This window comes from Ovis aries, chromosome 6 (genome assembly GCF_016772045.2).
Source record: "Ovis aries strain OAR_USU_Benz2616 breed Rambouillet chromosome 6, ARS-UI_Ramb_v3.0, whole genome shotgun sequence".
NCBI lineage: Eukaryota > Metazoa > Chordata > Mammalia > Artiodactyla > Bovidae > Ovis > Ovis aries.
This window is the reverse complement of record NC_056059.1, coordinates 70,027,948-70,049,726: the sequence shown is the minus strand read 5'-3', so window position 1 is coordinate 70,049,726 and position 21,779 is coordinate 70,027,948. Positions and strand designations below refer to the sequence as shown.

The following is a 21,779-nucleotide window of genomic DNA, read 5'->3' as shown; positions in this document are numbered from 1 at the left end:
CTGATGCTAAAGCTGAAACTCCAGTACTTTGGCCACCGCATGTGAAGAGTTGACTCATTGGAAAAGACTCTGATGCTGGGAGGGATTGGGGACAGGAGGAAAAGGGGACGACAGAGGATAAGATGGCTGGATGGCATCACAGCCTCGATGGACGTGAGTGTGAGTGAACTCTGGGAGTTGGTGATGGACAGGGAGGCCTGGAGTGCTGCAATTGATGGGGTTGCAAAGAGTTGGACACGACTGAATGACTTAACTGAATGATTATAGCAGAGAAGGCAATGGCAACCCACTCCAGTACTCTTGCCTGGAAAATCCCATGCGCGGAGGAGCCTGGGAGGATGCATTCCATGAGGTCGCTAAGAGTCGGACACGACTGAGCAATTTCACTTTCACTTTTCACTTTCATGCATTGGAGAAGGAAATGGCAACCCACTCCAGTGTTCTTGCCTGGAGAATCCCAGGGACGGGGGAGCCTGGTGGGCTGCTGTCAATGGGGTTGCACAGACTTGGACATGACTGAAGTGACTTAGCAGCAGCAGCAGCAGCAGCAGCAGCAATGATTATAGCAGAAACAGACCAACAAGGAGAGGGCAGCTTCATGGTGTCAGGACCTAAGGGAGGCAGCCTCTGAAAACTCTTCCAGGGACCCTCTCCTCCTCATCCTTCATGCCCTGTGGAAACACTTCCACTCAAATGTAGGCTGGACCTGGAGACTTCCTTCTATTAATAGCACACGGCAGAGGTAATGGGAGGTGGCCGCTGAGCGTAGGGTACAGAAGAAGTGTCTTCCATTTTGTTGGCTCTTTCTGTTTCCCTTTCACCCTCAGGGAAGCCGCTGCCATGCTGTGAGCTGCCCCACAGAGAGGCCCACAGGGAGAGGAACTGATGTCCTGGGTTAACTGCCAGCTGGGACCTGATGGCTGCCAACAACCACAGGAGTGAGCATGGACATGGGTCCCACCTCAGTGAATCTCTGAGATCCAGCAGCCCTGGCCAGCACTGTGTTTGCAGACTTGAGAGAGACTCTAAGCCAGGAGATCCAGATTTCTGACACAGAGGGAGACCATAAATGTTTGTTACTTAAGCAACTATATTTTAGAATGGCTTATTATAGAGAAACAATAATCTAATACAGGGTACCAGATTTCTTCCATCCCGTTTCTCTGCCATCCTGCCCATCTACATGGTACAAGATGACTCACCAGCAGGGAGGAGGAAGAAACACAGCAGGGCTCGCTTCTTATTTTTCAGAGCTTAATTCAGAAGTTGCACACATCACTTCTGCTCACACCCCATTGGCCATAATTTTGCTGCTACCAAGAAGGGTGCAAGGGGTGGCCTTGTGCCCAAGGGAAAATCAAGGATTATATTACAGTGAAAGAACAGGAGAAGGGACGCTGGAGGACAATTAGCAGGCTCTGCCACAAACACCCACACCCATGTTTGCTTGCTTTGTGTGCATGATGAGACTCCAGCGTATGTTTCTGGTCCACAGAAGCTGGGATACACATACACAGAGCATCAGGAAGACTCCAAGGAGGTGGTAAAGAGAAGCCGCCTCCATAGTCCTAGCACAGAGCCTGCAGGGCAGGTGACAAATGCATGTTCATTGGAGGAATTCTTGCACCAGAAACCGAGGCTCCGTCTGTTATTTCTTCAAGGTCATGCTCAGCAGCAGAGTCATTACATAAGCCAGGGCTTCGGTCTCCCAGCCCAGCTCTCTCTCGCTCCGCTCCTAAAGGACAATTTTAAAGAATTGTTTTTGAGTTAGGACTACACCTGCAGTATGAATACGAAGAGAGGGTGGCACACAGCAGAAGGCTTCACTTGCAGTCCTGGATGTGACTTTTCCCGCCAGACCAAAACGGTTTGGTTTCCAGCACCTGGTGAACGGCTGTGCCTGCTCTTCATATCTCCGTGAGCTCACCCAGTGCTGCATCACCGCTGGGTGTTCAAAACATTTTAATTCAACTGATGCCAGGTGAGAGGAGAAGGGGTTTGCCTTCCCTGTGCTCTCCTGCCGAGAAATGAATATATAAGGGATGATCTATCTGTGAATTTAGTTAAAATAGGTTGGGATTTTCCTTTTAACAAAGGCATCACACTCACAAAGTCTTTTTTTCTTCGAAGTTTATGGCAAGATAGAATACTGGCACACAAGCAGTACCCGATAAATGTTTGTTAAGTGAAATTACAGACTTAATTCCTTTCTAATAATTACTGAGTCATAGAGGAGACTACTGTCCCCCAAGTACTCCCTGTATCCATTCTCCCACTTTTTATTTAGTAACAGAACTCCTGCGTTTCACTGGGCGTGTTGGTCACCAGTCACAGACTGTATTATTATCCAGCCTTCCTTGTGGCCTTGTGACCATTTTGTGGCCTTTTGATCCATTTGGGCCATGGGAATGTGAAAGGCAATGACGTGAGCAGCATGGGGTGGGTGGGGGGACATCCCTAACCCCTGAGAAATGGTGGCAGTGCCGTTGGAGTAGCATTCTTAGACTCAGCAATGGAAGTCACTTGTTGATAACGGGAAAGATATCAAGCCTGGTGTGTGGATGAGCTCGTGGCTGGAAATGCCTGCACCCAAGATCACCTGCTTCACTCTGGACTTTTATACAGGGATGAGTATATTTTCATTTTCTATACTTGGGGTCATTACTTTCTACTATAATACGTTACTAAGTTCACTAAGTAATATATACTAATATTACTATTGTATACTACTAGTGTTACTATCGTGTACTAATGTACTATTAGTAACTGATGTTGGTAACTAACATATACTAATCTTAGCATTACTCTTAGTAATGTGTTCTAATATTGCTAAGTTTGAGACATTCTTTAATCAATATGTTTTCCTTTCTTCTAAGACAGTGTGTGCACTCAAGCGTGTTTCATCTAATGTATCGACTAGTTTAAGAGCTGGATGCTAACATTTCTCTAAGTTGATCCCTGAGTGCCAAGGTGAAGGATAGATCGGCTACTCTGGTACTGTTCCATGGATAATAACATTGATTTTACCAAATGACACACATCTGTCTGCCTTGTCAAAAGAGAGATTAGGGTGCTATGACTACACAAAATATCTACTCTGTGAAGGATAGGGTCTTTTAAGAGAAAGCGACCTCATTACATTTTATGAGTCAAGAGTGTAAGAAATTCCATGTAGGTGATGAAAATGCTTATTGTTTAAAAGACTACTCATATGTCCTGATGGTTCCAAGCACATTATGAGTGTTCACAAAATATCCAGTAAAAACCATGAAATAATTGATCCCCTGTTACAGAGATAACTGATCCCCATTACACTTGGCCCTGCATTTCTGGGGCTGCACACTGAAGTTTCAGCCTGGGTACCTATTCGTAGGTACCAGCCTCTTCGCATCATCTTCTGTATACTTGTTATGTGTTGACTTTTCAATGACAAATTCTTGGCATATGGCCATGCTCTCTCTCCAAGGGTCCAAGACATATCCTTGGCATTTGCTTCAGCCTTTGCTGACCTGAATTTTTCCTACAAATCTCCCATCACTCCTTTTATAATACTGTAGCATCTTTCAATCACATAGTATCAATCTGTCTTTTTTGGACATCCTTATACTCACAAATATATGTATATAAAGAGAGATGTGTGTATGTGTTTAATATATGAAGATGTATAGATGAATGAATTGAACATCAAAAATTCTACCTAGAAAGCAGCATCTTTCCTTTTTTACCATTTCTCATCAGATACTCTGAAGACTTGAATTATTCTTCACTACCCATTGGGTAAAGTCTCAGGCAATCCAATAGCTTTTTTGGTCAATTTCGAATGTTAAATGTCCAGGCTTATCCATTAAACTCTGTACTCTCATCCAATGAGAATGTTTCCTCCTTTAGCTCTGACCTGCCTCAGGCAAGGACACTGCAGTGGACATGGATACAGTAATGTTTTCTCCTCCCTTCCTCGCTAGACCTCCTTCTTTTCCAGGTTTTGTTTAGCTCTGAGGGTCAGGATAGCACGGGATAGGAGAGGCTGGGTGAATTAGAGGACGAGGGCCAAGCTGTCACTGCGTCTATCATTAGGACCCTCTGTGTGCTGCATGCTCCAGAGCTTGTGCCTCCCGGGTTTCTTGCATCCTCAGCACTGGAGATTTCACATTTCACACCTGAGATTCCTTTGAAGCAATGTCTGCTTTGACTGGCTGCAGTTACTCCCTGCCCCCACCTCTCTGGCTTCTGGGTGGTTCTCTGTTGGGGTCACCTCATCCCGCCTGCAGCTCCCTTCCTCAGGCCCACATTTGGCTTGGGAAACATGAATGGATCCTCTTCTTCCCTCTCCCAAACCCAGCAAACACTGACCTTTCTCAGGCAAGCTGCTACTCCACCCCACACCTGCTTTTAGAGTTTTAGATGAAAATACCAGTCTACAAATATCAGGGAACATAGGTTGTGGGGTGCTTAAAGGACCCCATCGTAGAGTCCCCACCAGCCTTTTCACTTTGTGCTGAACAAGAGGAGGGCTGGGTTCACATGCTCTCTCCACGTTCCCTGCTGAGAACTGTCCATCTGATTCTTTTCTTACTTGGCTCCTCACTGCAGGTGTCCCCATAACCCAGCCAAGTCCCCAAGGGCTGTCTTCTTAAACCCTTCTGGGTTGAGGAGGGCATTAGGTGGAATGTTGGCAGCAGCCTTGTGCCCAGCTGTGTGGTGCCAGGGGCACAGCCTGCAGGTGTGCAGGAGTGGCCCCCCAACTGCTCACTGAGCCGGGCCAGCTGTTAGCACAACCACCAGCAGACAAGCAGTGTGCCAGGCCCTGGGAGTCCTGCATGGCAGGGCAAGGCTCACCCAGAGCTGTGGCTCTAGCCTTGGGGTAGTACAAACACAGCCCAGTAAGGAGGCCCCACTAGGCACCAACTGCACCCCCCCAGGCTTTTTTCTGATTTATGGTTCACCAGATTCCCACCAAATTGAACACATGTGCCATTGTTGATTTAGCCACCATTTTTTGGTCAAGTTTAGTTTTGTTTTAACCTACAGCACCTTGATTATTTCATCAATAGATACTAACATCTTCTCTGGGTTGTCGCTGAGGTCTAAGCCAGGTGAACTTCTGTGGCTTTTATCTATTTATAATTTTTCATTTTTGTTGTAGTATAGTTGACATAATGTGTTAGTTTCAGGTGTACAGCAAAGTGAACCTCTGTGCCTCCTTTTAGATCTGGTTTCTGTTGGTGGCTGAGGTCAGGGCTGGGATGGTGGGGGAACTCAAGGCACATTTCTCTCTGTAGCCAAAATCCATTTCAGCTCACACTGAAGAGGAGGTAGGATTGGGGTTAAGGGCCCAGACTCTGGAGCCAGACTGCCTGAGTTAGATTTCTGGCTCCATCAGTTATCAGTTGTATAAGCTGGAACAAACAAGACCAATGGGTGCATGCATGCTGAGTTGTTTCAGTCGTGTCCGACTCTTGCCATCCTATAGACTGTAGCCCACCAGGCTCCCCTTTCCATGGGACTCTCCAGGCAAGAATTCTGGGGTGGGTTGCCATGCCCTCCTCCAGGGGATCTTCTAACTCAGGGATCCAACTCACATCTCTTACATCTGTTGCACTGGCAGGTGGGTTCTTTATCATTGTGCTGCCTGGGAAGTGCATTCCCATTTCCTATTCTGTTTAGTTAGGATAGTAATCCATGATGTCTTCAGAACAGGGCCTGGCACACAGGAAGGTCTCAATAAATGTCAGCTGTCATTATAAGCAGAGAAGGCTTGCATACTTTAGTAACTACTTCCCTTGCATCCTGCTGTAAGTTCTGCATCAGCTTGCTTGGTCAACGGTACCCAAAACTCAGCGAATGGCTGTGTGGTGCATGTCAGTCTGATACAGATGCTGACCTTGATCACATTACATCCCAGCTATGTCCCATAAAGACCTAGCAGTATGATTTCAGTGGTCCCCATTGTCCCAGCTCAGGCTGCTGTAACAAAACACCAAACCTGTATGACTTAGAAAGATAATCATCCATGTAAAAGAAGTTAGAACAGTACCTGGCAAATAGAAGTGTTGAGTAAACTTGGTTATAAGCATTGTGGTCATTCTTAAAATGCTAATTGTTGAAAGCGAGTGGTGTGATGGTTTACTATTACTGGTTTCTGCCTTCACGGTCTCTGATTTAACAGATCTGGGGTGGTGCCTGGAATTTGCATTTCTAACCAGTTACTGCTGCTGCTGGTCTGGGGACCACACTTTGAGAACCACTTTCTTATTTCTTTCAGGGGAAATCAGGAGTACACTGAATGGGCACTTTCACCTTGACCTTAAGCACTGGGCTGAGCTTTTTAAAGACAATGATGAGTAGATGAGACTTTGAGCTCTGCGTGGGGACAGCAGAAGCTCTCACACTGTAGGAAAAGAAGTGCCAGCTCCTAAACTTAGGGGGCAGGCGAGAGGGAGCCCCCACTATACCCCTCCTCCCACTGACAGCCACATGTTCCCAGGCAGGAACGTTTGACCAGTTTTGCCTGGACTTCAAAGGAGGGTCTGGTCACCAAATGTCTGCACGTGCTGAGCAGTTGCTGCGGGGGCTGGGGTCCCTGGAGTGGGCCAGTCTTACCTTGGCAGAGGCTGGCTCGAGCATTTCTAGGCTGCGCTGAGTCCCACGTGTGGTAGCAAAGACGCTGTGTTCCTCTTGGGCAACCTTCACAGCTGTGATCGCTCAGACCCACGGGCGAGGCAGAGTTGTATTCGAAGCACTTTGGGGGGCTCACAGACAAATATTTTTGGAATGATTGTGGTAAGAAGCCCAGCTGGGGAGGGTACTGGGATTGCAGAACGGTTCCTAGTCACTGCTGTGTCTGCTCTTATCTTTCAGCCCCGGAGCTGGGCTGGACAGGAGGAAGCAGCTGATTTTCTCTGTGGAGCTGGCCCTCACGTGACTTAACCACTCTCCCTGATGGGTGGCTTGGAGGTGGTTGAGACGGTGACTGCTGAAAGAATGTCTGGGAGTCGTCTTATGATTTCCCCCAGGATTGGACCTCTGGCTGGTGCTTCCTTTAACACAGGTAGACTTCAGCTATAGTGATTACCCTCCAGGTGACACAGGGGCAGCTTCCTGCCTGTGTGACACCTACAGCGTCACCATGACCCCCACCCCCACCCCCACTCAGAAGAGTCCACACCAGGTGCTTAATATTCTGTGGTCACTATTGTGAAATTCTGAGTAAATTTTGAAAGGGTCCTGAATTTCCATTTTGCTCTGAGCCCTGCAAATTATATAGAGGTCCTGGGTGGCAGTGTCAACCAGAAAGTAAGAACAGAGACATGAGGAAGGAAATGGATTTCCACTGGAGCTCCTGAATCAAGTGAGCTTTCAGCTTTGCCCTCCTGAAATCCTGGGAACCACCAGTGAGGAAGGTCACTCACTCCAAGTCATTCCACTGAGCTCCAGGGGCTCAGAAACTTCTGTGTTGAAATCTTGTTGGGAGTAAATATTAGGGTAGTGGTTAGAATCAGGGAGAATTTTTCACTTTTCGTGCATGCATGCTGTCTCTTCAGTGGTGCCCGACTTTTTGCAACCCCATGAAGTGTAGCCCACTAGGCTCCTCTGTCCATGTGATTTCCCAGGCAAGAATACTGGAGTGAGTAGCCATTTCCTTCTCCAGGCAATCTTCCTGACCCAGGGATTGAACCCACATGTCTTAAATCTCCTGCATTGGCATTGGGAGGCAGGTTCTTTACCATTAGTACCAAGGTCTTATTCTTTAACCAGTGTGCCTTGAACGAAATCTGGCAAGATTAAGTCGATTCAGATGGAATTCCATTTGACAGATTCCTCCCATGATGAAGCAAGAAGACAGACCACAGTCCAGGCTCACAACCTGTCTGCTAATCATCTCTAGTGAAAGGAACACATCCCTTTTCTAATAATATCAAAGAGAGTCTAGAAATTGAATTGTATTGGTCTAGCTTTATGGGTCGGAGAAGGCAATGGCAACCCACTCCAGTGTTCTTGCCTGGAGAATCCCAGGGATGGGGGAGCCTGATGGGCTGCCATCTATGGGGTCGCACAGAGTCGGACACGACTGAAGCGACTTAGCAGCAGCAGCAGCAGCAGCAGCAGCAGCAGCAGCTTTATGGGTCACGTGCCCATCCTTGAACCAATCACTATAGCCAAAGGGAATGAAAGGCTCTGATTGGCTAGGTCTGACTTCTATGTCTATATAGTGTCAGAGGGGTGGTCTCAGTGCCTTCATCCCAGATTTTGTCCTGCAGTGGGATCATAGCTTTTCTAGAGCACTGACCTGACCTCATACCTCCCACAATTTCCCCCAGCACTGGGCCTAGGGCAGGTGCCTTTAGTGTTTGTTGTTTACGATGATGGTCCTGACAGTGAACACAGTTCCCCCTCATCTCTCCTGGATTCCCAAGAAGCTAGAGCCCCTTGTCACCCAGAAAGATCCCTCCTACTGAAATTACCACTTACTCTCCAAATTGCTTTCCTCAGTTCAGGCAGAGTCAACCCAAAACAATTCAACCAAACCCCCAAAGATATTTACAGCCCTTCACTGTATTGGTTACCTCTGTTACTATACAATGCTGTGTAGGAAAACGCCCCAAACTCAGTGGCTTAAAACAGCAATCACTTGTTCTCATGGGTCTATCACTGAGCTTGGTTGATTAAGTTTGTTGTGTCTGGGAGGCTTTGCTTCAAGCTGTAGGTCCAGCCGGACTTCTCTGGGAAGCTCTGCTCCAAATGTGTTACTTCGGGCTTGGATGAAAGGTGGCTTAGCTCTACTCAGGGAAAATGCCTTTCAGGGATTTGGCAAAAACGGCAGAGGGCAAGTGGAGATACTGAAGTTCTCCAAAGGCCCAGATTGAGAACTGTGTATGTTACATATGTCCACATTCCTTTGAGCAAGCCAAGATATATGGGCAAACTCAAAGTCAAGAGGTGGGCAAATATTCCCTGCCAGTATAAGGTGAAGAATTGGGGCTGATAATTCAATTTACTCTAATAATCCTATTGCCTAAAATATTCCATCTGTACTCTAGCCATAACCTGGGGCCATTTTTTCTTGTGCATATGGCATCAACATGATGTCAACTAACCAGGGAGTGAGCAGATAGCAAGTAGAATTAAGTGGAAACATACACCCCATGGTCTAAAATCCCCAGATTCTTACCATGTAAGCCAATTTATTAAAATTTTCCTAGCGAGTATGTGAAAATGTTGATATCCTATTCCCTGATGGCATGACAGAGAGGTCTGGGCTCCAAGATTCTGCATTTTTATAAGCACCTCAGGTGAGACAAGGCCAATATTTTTCTTTTTCTAAAGTTTTATCTATTTATTTATTTTTGTCTGCTCTGCTCTGGGTCGTCGGTGGTGCGCCTGGGCTTTCTCCAGTTGCAGTGAGCAGGGGCTGCTCTCTCGTGGTGTGTGAGCTTCTCACTGTGGTGACTTCTCTTGCGGCGCATAGGCTCTAGGGTGAGCAGGTTCAGCAATCGTGGTGCACAGACGTAGTTGCCCCGGGGCATGTGGAATCTTCCTGGACCAGGGATCAAAACCTGTCTCCTGCATTGATAGGTGGATTCTTTACCACTGGATCATCAGGGAAGTCCATGTCTGAGGTAAATTGTCTTAATCCTTAACCACGCTATTAGGTTAATAGCGCTATTGCTACTAGGATGTTAGCAAATTTGAGTAGATCTGCTGAAATTCTTTGTGATGGGTATTTAGTAAACTTCTATACAAATGAACTCTTTTTTAAATCTCTCCCATTCTCTTAATTTCTTGGTATGTCACTACCAGTTTGACTGGCAGCTTCTGGGTTCTAGATACTCATCTAGATACTCATCTGGGTTCAGCACATCTATCTTAGTGCTATCTTTGGAATCTGAAAACAAGCTTCTTGTGTTTGTGCATAACTATAAAAAGTATCTTAATCAGCAAACTCCAGCTTTTATGACTTCACTCAGATTTTTTTCTGGCAGTCACACCTCTCTCTTTCAACAAGGGGAGGCATCCAAAGTCACCATGATTGTTGTGAACAGCCATGTATCCCAGCCTGAACCAAATCTCATTCTGCAATTTTGCTGGTAGGAAAAAAAAAAAAAAAATGTCTGGAGCTGCTAGAGCTCATCTTGACCACCACAAAACTAAAACCTGCTGAAGAGTGAAGTCAGTACAAAGGAAAGCAGAGCAAAGGATTTCAGCAACAACTCTGAGCACCTGAATCCAACTGTGCCTGAAGGTGTTCCTCCTGGACTTTTCCATTATATAAGCCAATGCGTGGTCTGTGTCGTTTGAGCTAGTTGAGTTCGGTTTGTTTCACTTGCTACTGAAAGGGTCCTAAAGGATATATCATAATCTGGTATTGAGGCCAATACGACCAAAGCAACGGAACTAGTCAGAACTTAGCAAAGCCCAAAATTCACTTAGCTAGTCATACACAGAGACAAGTTTATTCTGATAAATCAGACCAGACTTGGGACCAAACCTTATCAGTAGTTACTGAGTTACTTTAAACCAAAATAGATTGAAAAATGAATACAGCTATTAAATATATCTGTGTATTCTTAGCAAGGTCTAATTGCATTTTAAAAAACTACTCCATGGCAAAGGCATAAACTTATTTTATTAGTACTTTGCTTTATTGCATTTTCACAAACTGTGTGTGTTTAAAACAAGTTGAAGATTTGTGGCAACCCTGCGTTTTTAGATGATGGTTAGCATTTTTTTAGCAATAAAATATCTTTAATAATTTTATGTACATCATATTTTTAGACACAATGCTATTGCCCACAGTATAGTATAAACACAACTTTTATATGCACTGGGAAATGAAAAAAATCGTGTGACATATTTTATTGCAATAGTCTCCTATTGTGGTGGTCCAGAATCGAACCCTCAGTACCTCTGAGGTGTGCCTGTGTTTACAGCTGCTACAAGAGTCACAGTTTCTCTTTCCCAACTCCCATTAGTAACATTCAGTGGCTTCTTCCCAGGTATTGCATAGAAGGATCTCTCTGAAATCTTTTTTTTTTTTTCCTCTGCTTGGCTGTGCTAAAAGGACAGAAGCCTCACTCTGGACAGCAGGAAATAATGCATCACTTTGAACAAGTTGTCTTTTTATTATAAATATGATGATATGGCTAGGTGGGACGGCTTCAAAGAGGCAGGATGTTACCTTAAACATTTACAATGCTGTGGTTAAAACAGTCTCCTTAAATTACCGTTTCAGCCCACGGAGCTTGCATAAATATTTGGCTGTTGGTGACAGGCCTAATAAATCTGTTTAGGATGTCGCAGCAATATTTACTTACAAAGTAAAAGCATAAGCCCGCCTTGGCCAATAATTTTAAGACGAGATGCTACTTTTTAGCACCTTGCGTAAATATTTGCAAGACCTATAAATCCAAGATAACCTTGCCTCTTCTCTAAAGCTATTTACTATTAATACTTCCTATCATGGTCCAGCCAAATGCCACTTTTAAATGTCTTTTGATTCACTTCACAAAACTTGACATTTACTTGAAATATATTAGAAAACATCAACTGATTCTTGGGCAATGGAGGAATTTCTAATTGCCTAAAGTTCTTTAAAAAAATTAGTTTAATTGGAGTATAATTGATTTACAAGGTTGTGTTAGTTTCTGGTATACAGCAAAATATATTGGATATATATATATATATCTCCACTCTTTTTTCAGATTCTATTCCCATATAAGTCATTGGGAGTACTGAATAGAGTTTCTGTGCTATACAAGGGTTCTTATTATCTATTTTATGTATGAAGTGAAGTCTCTCAGTCGTGTCTGACTCTTTGCGACCCCACGGACTGTAGCCTACCAGGCTCCTCTGTCGATGGGATTTTCCAGGCAATAGTACTGGAGTGGGGTGCCATTTCCTTCTCCAGTTTTATGTATAGCAGTGTGTGTATATCAGCCCCAATCTTCCAGTTTATTCCTGCTCCTCCTCCTCCTTGGTAACAATAAGTTGTTTTCTGTATCTGTGGCTCTACTTCTGTTTTATAAATAGGTTCATTTGTTCCATTTTTTTTGATTCCACACGTAAGTGATATTATATGATATTTATTTTTCTCTCTCTGACGACTGCAAGGAGATCCAACCAGTCCATTCTGAAGGAGATCAGCCCTGGGATTTCTTTGGAAGGAATGATGCTAAAGCTGAAACTCCAGTACTTTGGGCACCTCATGCGAAGAGTTGACTTATTGGAAAAGACTCTGATGCTGGGAGGGATTGAGGGCAGGAGGAGAAGGGGACGACCGAGGATGAGATGGCTGGATGGCATCACGGACTCGATGGACGTGAGTCTGAGTGAACTCTGGGAGTTGGTTGATGGACAGGGAGGCCTGGCGTGCTGCGATTCGCGGGGTCGCAAAGAGTCGGACACGACTAAGCGACTGAACTGAACTGACTTGACTTGGTACGGCAGTCTCTATGTCCATCCTTGTTGTAGCAAGTGGCATTATTTTATTCTTTTTTATAGCTGAGTAATATTGCATTGTATATATGTACCACGTCTTTATCCATCCCTCCCTTGATGGACGTTTAGGTTGCTTCCATGTCCTGGCTATTGTAAACAGTGCTGCAGTGAACACTGGGGTACACATATCTTTTCAAGTTATGGTTTTCTCCAGATATATGCCCAGGAGTGGGGTATCTGGATCATATGGTAACTCTAGTTTCAGTTTTTAAAGAAATATCCATACTGTTCTCCATAATGGCTATACCAATTTACATTCCCACCAACAGTGTAGGTGAGTTCCTTTTTTCCCACATCCTTTCCAGCATTTGTAGATTTCTTGAAGACAGCCATTTCAATTGGTGTAAGGCGATACCTTTTTGTAGTTTTGATTTGCTCTTGTCTAATAATTAGTTATGTTGAGCATCTTTTCATGTGTCTCTCGGCCATCTGCATGTCTCCTTTGGAGAGATGTCTATTTAGTCCTCTAATGGCCTAAAGTTCTGCATGATACTTCCAGGCTAGGGGAAGGGCCAAACTTCCTTTGCCTCTAAAGCTTGTGAATCAAAATATGCACATTTAGGGGAAACATCTTATTATGTCTCATCAGAAACCGAAGGACACTCTTTATTTGATTTTCCACATTATACGGACTGTAGAAAACTTGAAACAAAAGTAGAAAGGATGGTGGCTGGTTGGGCAACTGTTTACTCTGGAAAAACTGAGATGTAACCTCAGTGTTTTGGGCAAGGCTTTTACACAAACTGGAAAGGATTCTGGTCTTTCTCAAATAGAATGAAACACCATCTGAATTCTCTCTTGGTCTTTTCAAGAGTTGAGTTTCTTCCTGATTTTAAGAGATGGCTCCCCAGGGGAAAGACACCAACAGTGAGTGGCAAACATCTCTTTATGGAGGTCAAGCAACAAAATCAACTCTTGATTGCCCAACGCATCCCTGTGCTGGGTTTTTTTCTCCCCCCCCCCCATAGTTGAGTTTTTTCAAAAACTTTAAGAGGTATTTCCTGTTTACTACATGGTAGAAAAACAGGCTGTGGACAACTCACCCCAAGCCCAGATACCAGAGAATTCCAAAGTGCTTGTCATTTGCGTATTAGTTACATTATCAGATTTGACTTCCAGTGAGTGTTAACTAAGCAAGTGGTCACCATTTACAGGAAAACAGAATGACTGATTTAGAAAAGAAAACAATTTTTTTCCAGTATCATGTAAAAATTACTTTTTTCCCCAAACTCATAATGAGGCCTCCTGGTCTGAATATTTCTGAGGAAGGAGAACAAAAGAAGTTTGCTTTGGTATTTACATTATCTAGGGGTGGAAGAAAAGGCTACAACCAAGACTTTGATGTTTCTGAGGAGGACGGGAGATGATTTGATATTTATCCCTTCTTAGTATGTGAATTTATACCAGATGGTCCATTTAAAATAGTTCCCATTGTAAACCAGTTTGCATTAAGCAGGGCCGACCAGAAAGCTCTCATTTCCTCTCTGGCGATAGCTGGTGTGAGACCAGCCTCCTAGGAGTGGCAGGACTGCCACATTTGCGTCTGCTGCCAGGCTGCAGGAACTTGCCTGCCCTGCCACCCACTAATGCCAGATGGTCCAGAGTAACTCCAGGAAGAGAAGTCCTAGCCAGTGACTGCCGTCGAGGTCAGAGCCTCTCTCCTCTCTCTGGGGATGGTGGATGCGAACAGTACTTTATTGATGTGTTTCATTTATTCCTGGGAGGATTGTGGAAGGTGTCACAGAGATTCAAGGAGTAGATGAGTCAGGCTGGGCTAGGTGTTATAACAAGCATCCTCAGGATACAGCGCTAGGATTTGGAGACACAAAGTAAAGAGAACAAAGTCCTGGTTCTCACAGAGCTTCCATTTCAGTGCCGCTTTCAGGGTTACACTGAACCTCTAAAGTGAATAATCCTTTCCATCAAAGATCAGTTCTGGACTCTTTCTACATCAGTGTCACTCTCTGTAAGGAATGGGCCTGGATGAGTGGATGCTATTTACATATAGAAACAAAGGGAAAGAGAAGCAGAGAATTCAGGTAATTCTGTTTCCTGCCCACTAGAAGAAATACCTTCCAGTTCCTCTCACTTGAGTCTCCTTGAAACATCTCAGCCTCTCCTGTGGTTTTCAATTCTTGCTGCACATTAACGTCACTGTGTGTGTGTGTGTGTATGCACACTCAGGCAGATCCAACCCTTTGTGACCCCATGAACTGTAGCCCTCCAGGCTCCTCTGTCCATGGAATTTTCCAGGCAAGAATACTGGAATGGGTTGCCATTTCTTCCTCCTGGGAATCTTCCAGACCAGGGATTGAATTGATGTCTCTTGTGTCTCCTGCATTGGCAGGCAGATTCTTCACCACTGCGCCACCTGGGAAGCCCTATTAAAGTCACTCTTCCCCCTCAAGCACCATCCACCACCACCTCATCAAAACCTACTACTCTGGGAACTTCCCTGGTGGTCCTGTGCTGTCCTGTGCTAAGTGGTTCAGTTGTACCTGACTCTTTGCAACCCATGGACGGTAGCCCACCAGTCTTCTCTGTCCCTGGAATTTCCCAGGCAAGAATACTGGAGTGGGTTGCCATTTCCTTCTCCAGGGGATCTTCCCAACCCAGGGATCGAACCCGTGTCTCTTATGTCTTCTGCACTGGCAAGTGGACTCTTTACCACTAGTGCCACACGGGAAGCGCTGTGGGAGGTAGGGTATACAGTAACTCTGTATTTTCCACAGATCTTTTTTATGAGCCTAAAACTGCTCTGAAAAATAAGGTTTGTGGATTTTCCAAAAGTCAACCATTTTTTTTTCTTCCTGGAAAAAAATCAATGATTCATAATTCAAATTCATAATTTATCATGGAGACTGCCTCTCAAGCAAGTTTTGCCATCTCCTCTTTTCCCTCTTGAGGATAAAAATCAAGGTTGATATTCAGGCCACTAGATAAATAATATTTCTGGATTAAAGTATGATCCTAAGAAGTTATTTAACTAGCATTTCTTCTGAAATGTTAGTCCTGGACAACTGAGAATGCTGCCCTTTTGATAGTGCTCATTGGAAAGGAGAGGCTAATTTCACAGCCCATCTTTTAAGGACAGCCCATGGAGGGAAGAAAAGTGCCTGGCATGAGTGTTACAAAGAAGGCCGTGTTCCTCTACAGGGCATTTCCCCAAGCAGCTGGGCAGAGTCCTTCAGGCTTATTCTATGGTGAAAAACTCAAGTGTTTGGCATCCAAAAGTGATGTCATACTCACCTAACTTTTGGTAAATGTGGGTTTAGTTAGATTGGTTGCATTTCAAGACTAAGGGGAAAACTGGAGGATAAAGTTGTTTCCTTCTGATCACACCCTGGTATGCACAGACAGAAATCAAATAGAAAAATCAGCTGTCATCAAGTAGTGAAAATATTGGGATAAAAAATAGACTGTGAGGCATTACAAAGATATTCTACAAGGCTGAATTAGCTGCAGTCAGCCACTGGGGGTCTGATGAATGCCTACAAGCATTTCTCTCTTCTGCTCTCTTCCAAGTATTCCTGCCCTCACTGAGGTTAACTCGGGATCAAAGAATCTTTGAATCCACTCGAATGTTCAAGAACAGCCTGCCCTTGCATGGCCTGAGTGACCCCCATAGCCCCAGCACACTCAGGCACTCGTGTGTACCAACTCAGAGACACCCTAGACTGAGAATTTTCACAACCACACACACATACACTATATATATATATATATATATATATATATATATATATATATATATATATATATATGTTTCCTCATCTTATTCTTTAAAGTTTGAAGGCTTTAAACTTTTCGGATATGTTTCAGAGATAGAATCTTCATAATATAGGTACAGGTAGCAAGTAATTTAATAGTAAACCACTTAATAATTTATTGATGGGAAATATTAAACGAATGGGTTTCCCTGGAGGCTCATATGGTAAAGAATTTTCCTGCAATGTGGGAGCCCCAAGTTTGATCCCGGGGTTAGGAAGATGCCCTGGAGAAGAGGCATCCTTCTCAAAATTCTCCAAGCCAGGCTTCAACAGTACATGAACCATGAACTTCCAGATGTTCAAGCTGGATTTAGAAAAGGCAGAAAAACCAGAGATCAAATTGCCAACATCCACTGGATCATCCAAAAAAGCAAGAGAGTTCCAGAAAAACATCTACTTCTGCTTTATTGATTGCACCAAAGTCTTTGACTGTGTGGATCACAACAAACTGTGGAAAATTCTTCAAGAGATAGGAATACTAGACCACCTTACCTGCCTCCTGAGAAATCTGTATGTAACTCAAGAAGCAGCAGTTAGAACTGGACATGGAACAACAGACTGGTTCCAAATTGGGAAAGGAACGTGTCAAGGCTATATATTGTCACCCTGCTTATTTATCTTATATGCAGAGTACATCATGCGAAATACCAGGCTCGATGAAGCACAGGCTGGGATCAAGATTGCCGGGAGAAATATCAATAGCCTCAGATGTACAGATGACACCGCCCTTATGGCAGAAAGTGAAGAAGATCTAAAGAGCCTCTTGATGAAAGTGAAAGAGGAGAGTGAAAAAGCTGGCTTAAAACTCAACATTCAGAAAAAACTAAGAACATGGCATCTGGTCCCATCACTTCATGGCAAATAGATGGGGAGATAATGGAAACAGTGACAGACTTTATTTTCTTGGGCTCCAAAATCACTGCAGATGGTGACTGTAGCCATGAAATTAAAAGACGCTTGCTCCTTGGAAGAAAAGCTATGACCAACCTAGACAGCATATTAAAAAGCATTTTACTTTGCCAACGAAGGGCCATCTAGTCAAAGCTATGGTTTTTCCAGTAGTCATTTATGGATGTGAGAGTTGGACTGTAGAGAAAGCTGAGCACTGAAGAATTAATGCTGTTGAACTGTGGTGTTGGAGAAGACCCTTGAGAGTCCCTTGGACTGCAAGGAGATCCAACCAGTCCATCCTAAAGGAGATCAGTCCTGAATATTCATTGGAAGGACTGATGCTGAAGCTGAAACTCCAATACTTTGGCCACCTGATGCGAAGAACTGACTCATTTGAAAAGACCTTGATGTTGGGAAAGATTGAAGGCAGGAGAATGGGATGACAGAGGATGAGATGGTTGAGTGGCATCACCGACTTGATGGGCAAGAGTTTGAACAAGCTCTGGGAGTTGGTGATGGACAGGGAAGCCTGGCGTGCTGCGTGCTGCAATCCTGAGGCTGAAACTCCAGTACTTTGGCCGCCTCATGCGAAGAGTCAACTCACTGAAGACTTTGATGCTGGGAGGGATTGGGGGCAGGAGGAGAAGGGGACGACCGAGGATGAGATGGCTGGATGGCATCACTGACTTGATGGACACGAGTCTGAGTGAACTCTGGGAGTTGGTGATGGACAAGGAGGCCTGGCGTGCTGCGATTCATGGGGTCGCAAAGAGTCGGACACGACTGAGTGACTGAACTGAACTGAACTGAAGCAACTGAACTGAAGTGAACCCACTCCAATATTCCTGCCTGGAGAATCCCATGGAGAGGAATAAATGAATAATACTGTTCATTTTAGGAAGCCTTATCAGTGCCAGCCATGGTGCTTGGTGTTGGGACAAATCAGAGATGAAACAGATCCAGATCACCGTGCAGAGACTTGAGGCCCGGCCGGTAATGGGGTGTGTTCCCAAGTACCAACAATGTGAGGCAGGCAGTGGTAAATGCCAGGAAAGAATCTCAAATGACAAACAGCAGGAGCGCAGGGCAGTGGGCCTTACTCCCAGCTGAGCGAATGGAGGAGGTGGTATTAGTGATATTAGATGTTGGTCTGGGAGGCCAGGATTGGGTCTGCAGACAGGGAGCATCCTAGATGCCATTTTATCAAACACTCCAGGACAGGAGAGCCTGCTTTCAAGAGCAGGAGGGGAAGAGGGGCTGGGGTTGGTGGAGGGGAGGAAAATCAGGACTATCCAAAGGCATTTTGCCCTGAGCAGGCACCACAGACATGGAGATGACAGGGGCACATCCAGGAGGAGTTGTGGGGGGACATAGGAAGGAGATGGGAAGAGTGGGGAATAGGTGGTCTCTGGCCAGAAGAAGAATTTTGTTTTTTCCTTTTATTTTCTTTCAAGTTAGAAGTGTTCAGATTTCTGGCCATGTGTGCAGGATGAGGCGAAGAAATGGGAAGGGAAGGGATTAGAAACACAAGGAGAGGTGGGGAAGGGTGTGAGGAATGATCAAACATTTGGACAAGAATGCTCACAGCAGCTGTATGTGAAAGAGCCCCAAACTGGAAAACCTAATGCTCATCTATGGGGGATGGTTAGAGAGATTGCAGCATATATTCTGACAATGGAATGCTACCCAGCAAAGGGAAAAATAAAACACTGGCATTTTATGAGCAACATAGATTAATCTCACAGATACGGTGCTGAGTTTGAGAAGCACAAAGGTGAAAGAGTACAGATGCCAAAGAGTTCCTATTGTGTGACTGCGTTTATACAGAGCTCAGAATTAGGCGTAACTAGTCTACGGTGGCAGAGAAGACAATGGCACCCCACTCCAGTACTCTTGCCTGGAAAATCCCATGGGTGGTGGAGCCTGGAAGGCTGCAGTCCATGGGGTCGCGAAGAGTCGGACACGACTGAGTGATTTCACTTTTCACTTTCATGTATTGGAGAAGGAAATGGCAACCCACTCCAGTGTTCTTGCCTAGAGAATCCCAGGGACAGGGGAGCCTGGTGGGCTGCTGTCTATGGGGTCGCACAGAGTTGGACACTACTGAAGCAACTTAGCAGCAGCAGCAGTCTGTGGTGGACAGAGATAGGATGGTGGTTACCCTTGAGGTGGATAATAGCTGGAAGGGGCCACAAAGGAGCCAGTGAGTGTGAGGCTGAAAATGTTCCTTATCTTGACTCGGTGGGGGTATACATGTGTGTGCCTGTGGACAATTATGGTGAGCTATAAGTAAGACTTGTGCATTTGACAGAGTTTATTCCTCAATAGGGAAAGAGAGACAAGAAATTGGGGGCAAAGAGGTGAATGAGATAAAGCTAGGAGACTGGGAGGGTGTAAGGACAGGGATTGTAAGGTAGAGTGAAGTCCGATTGCTCTGTTGCATCTAACTTCTTCATCCATCTAGGTATGAGCAGGTAGTGCCTCACCTGGAGTGGTGGGGATGATGGAGATGGAAAGACAGGGACAGCTTCTGCAAGGGCGTGGTCTGCAAGAAGTGGCAACTGAGTACAGGACTTGGAGGGCATCTGAAGAAGAGGAGGGAGTCTCAGGTGCTCCCAAGGCCTAGAACCTAGATGTGTGCCCTACATCACTGTGTCTGGTAGAAAGGCATTGACCCACCTACTGGGCACTTATCCCAGTGATGGAACATGACCATACATCTAATTCATGGGCTCCATCCTGTCCAGTATCAACCTTGATTTAGCTGGTTCTAGCTGAGTCATCAGGAGCCTTCAGAGGATAAACAAACATGTCAGGGAATACGGTTAGTTTAGTTTAGCAGCAGCTCTCATCTTGTCCTGGGTAAGACTGAGTAGGGGTGGGGCTTGGAGTTGTCCCCCAAAGCTATTAAATGCAGTCGCTTGCAATGCAGCTGATGCTGGTGTGAATTAAGGGGGCCTGAGTACGGCTTCATAATGGACATACAACAGAGAGCCTGTGCCTGCCAATACTGACTGGGGAAGCCAGCTCAGAAGCCCTGGGCAGAAAGCAAAGGGAAGGAGAAGCAGCGAACCCACCATGCGTGCAAAGCTTCCCTTCCCCTGGGCAGCATCAGAAAAAGCAGGGAAGCACAGTGTGCTTGGCCCTGCTCCGCCAGTGGTCTCACGTCCTTCCTAAAGCACCTGGAGTTCCACACGGATGGAGTCCTTTCTTTAGGCCACAGTGAGATTCAGAAATCCCATCCACCTGGGCAAGTTTGGGAAACTGGGCCACCAGGGATGCTGAGAACTGGGGCAGAGATGTTGCCCAGCTGGCATCTCCTGGACCCTGACCCTCCCTTCTCCTCCTGGATGAAGATGTGGTTTTACTGGTGTTAAGTCCAGGTCAGATCCAGGAGAGCTTGATGCTTGTGAGTGCTGAGTGCTCAGTTGCTCTGTTGTGTCCGACACTTTGCATCCGCATGGACTGTAGCCTGCCAGGCTCCTCTGTCCATGGGATTTCCCAGGCAAGAATACTAGAGCAGGTTGCTATTTCCTTCTCCAGGCTGATGCTTGTGATCAGCACCACAAATGCAAGTTCATTGGTTGTTAGTGTAAGTTCTTCCCGGGGAGGGGTGAGCCTAAGGCTAATAGTGGCTAAGCAAGGCTTGAGCCCTTTCATGAACCCTGGCAGAGCCCCATCTGCAGTGCTGCCTGTAAGAGAACTCGGGAGCAAAGGAGAAACCTCGTCCAGACAGGCCGCACCTGCTCCTGCCTGGGGTGACCATTTCCCTGCCCTATTGCTCTGTATCCTGCCTAATAAACAGGACTGTCCCACGAACATGTGCACGCAACACGCGAGAGTGTGGGAGAGCCCTTCAGGGAGCGTGTAACCCGCTGAACCAGTGTTGTCACCGTGATTGCATCACAGGCTGTGGAAAGAGGTGGGCACAAAGGGGTGCGGGGGACTCAGGGAACCTAAAAAGCAGGAGATCGCATTGACCTTCCGAAAATGCATGGCTTAAAATACGTACCGCCTGATGTGGGCCCCAAAGACAACTCCAGGCCAAGGGGGTGGTACTGAAGAGAGGTCCAGAGAACTGATTGGGGGGGGGGGTGAGGAGAGAGAAAGGAATGCAGGAGGGGAGGAGACAGGCGAGGAGAGCTGTCAGCAAGGGCAGTCAGAGAAGGAGGACAGCGTGATAAAAGGACGCTGGATCGGGGGTCTTAGAGGAAGCAGCTTAAACTTAGGATGAGAGAGAAGGGAAAGTATTCTCCCCCAAGAGAGTTGGTAGGTACAAAGGCATGGGGTGGGGACAAGTGGACAGTGTTCAGGCAAAGAAGGAGCAGAACTTTGTGCGCTGGGAGTCAGCTGTGTCTGGCGGAGTCCACCTGCCGCTTCACGTGTTAGCCCAGCAGCAGGCAGCAGGGTACGTCACGTGTTTTATACTCTCACACACCTCTCTATGTATGATTCACATGTAATTCTGTGCATGAGTAGAGGAGGCTGTGGGCTCAGTAGAAGGTGGGAGGATTAAGAGGATGGTTTTAAGGGAATAGAAACATAACACAGCATGAACTCAATGGACATGAGTCTGAGCAAACTCCGGGAGATGGTGAAGCACAGCGAAGGACAGCCTGGTGT

The 21,779-nt window shown here is 45.7% G+C and overlaps 1 long non-coding RNA gene across 2 annotated transcripts; it reads right to left on the bottom strand.

Moving 5' to 3' along the window:
• Positions 1–1,072: 1,072 nt before the first annotated feature.
• On the bottom strand, positions 1,073–6,868 carry LOC114115314 (uncharacterized). Of its 2 annotated transcripts, none has more exons than XR_006060250.2 (2): positions 6,601–6,868; positions 1,073–2,017 (listed from the first exon to the last, which is right to left on the bottom strand). It is a non-coding gene; the product is annotated as an uncharacterized LOC114115314 (long non-coding RNA). The 2 variants fall into 2 exon arrangements; XR_003589690.3 differs by having other exon boundaries at positions 1,073–1,735.
• Between the last annotated feature and the right edge of the window lie 14,911 nt (positions 6,869–21,779).